Raw genomic sequence first — 735 nt, 5'->3', positions numbered from 1 at the left:
GATTCAGGACAGTGATTCGAATCACTGAATCGAATCACTGTTCCCCCGAATCGGCCAAATCTGAAGCGAATACTAGCCGCTTTGCACAGACCTAGTGGGAACCTCTGGAAAGGCGTTATGTTGTCAATCGTTTCCTTACGGTTTTTAATTTAACCCATACATTATTCAAATGCCATTCTTGCTCGAAGTATCCATCCCTGTTCTGTTCCTACTGAAATGGCTAGCATGCCTCTTATTGTTTACAATGGGAGCAGGGATCAGTACTCTGGTATTAACACTAGACAAAAAATTACCTTTAAAAAATGCTCACAGCATCTCTGAGAGCAGCTCTTATTTGAAAAAGATAACCTCTTGCTCCACAAGAAACTGAGGACTTGAATATCAACTAAGGTATAAAATACTAATAATCTATTTTTTTTTGGGGGGGGTGGGGAGCCAGTTTTCAACCAAAAAAAAGCCTTATATCCATCTCTACGCTTTCTCTATCTCTGAGCTACGCTTTAAGAAACCCTTGGAAACTTTGCCTGAACATGTGCTCATCAGGGGTTGTCAGCTGGGTGTACGTGTACCCTTGGGAGTATTTAAGAAGGCCCTAGGGGGTATGTGTGGGCGGGCAGGGATGGAGCACCCACCACGCACCATCCCATGCAGGCGCCGCCTGCCCAGCTGGATGCGGGGAACAGGGGAAGCTCGCACATAGCAGCTGCCGCCGCTCTGCAATACTGTGTGCCACCG

General features: G+C 46.5%; 1 protein-coding gene across 2 annotated transcripts in view; it reads left to right on the top strand.

Annotated features, from left to right (window-relative positions):
• SPOCK1 (SPARC/osteonectin, cwcv and kazal like domains proteoglycan 1) overlaps nt 1-735 on the top strand; it is a 694,220-nt gene that overhangs the window by 147,057 nt on the left and 546,428 nt on the right. The window lies entirely within an intron of this gene.

This window comes from Gavialis gangeticus, unplaced genomic scaffold (assembly GCF_001723915.1).
Source record: "Gavialis gangeticus isolate Ggan-Ray unplaced genomic scaffold, GavGan_comp1, whole genome shotgun sequence".
Taxonomy (NCBI): domain Eukaryota; kingdom Metazoa; phylum Chordata; order Crocodylia; family Gavialidae; genus Gavialis; species Gavialis gangeticus.
The sequence above is the reverse complement of the archived record's forward strand: the minus strand, read 5'-3'. Positions and strand labels throughout refer to the sequence as shown.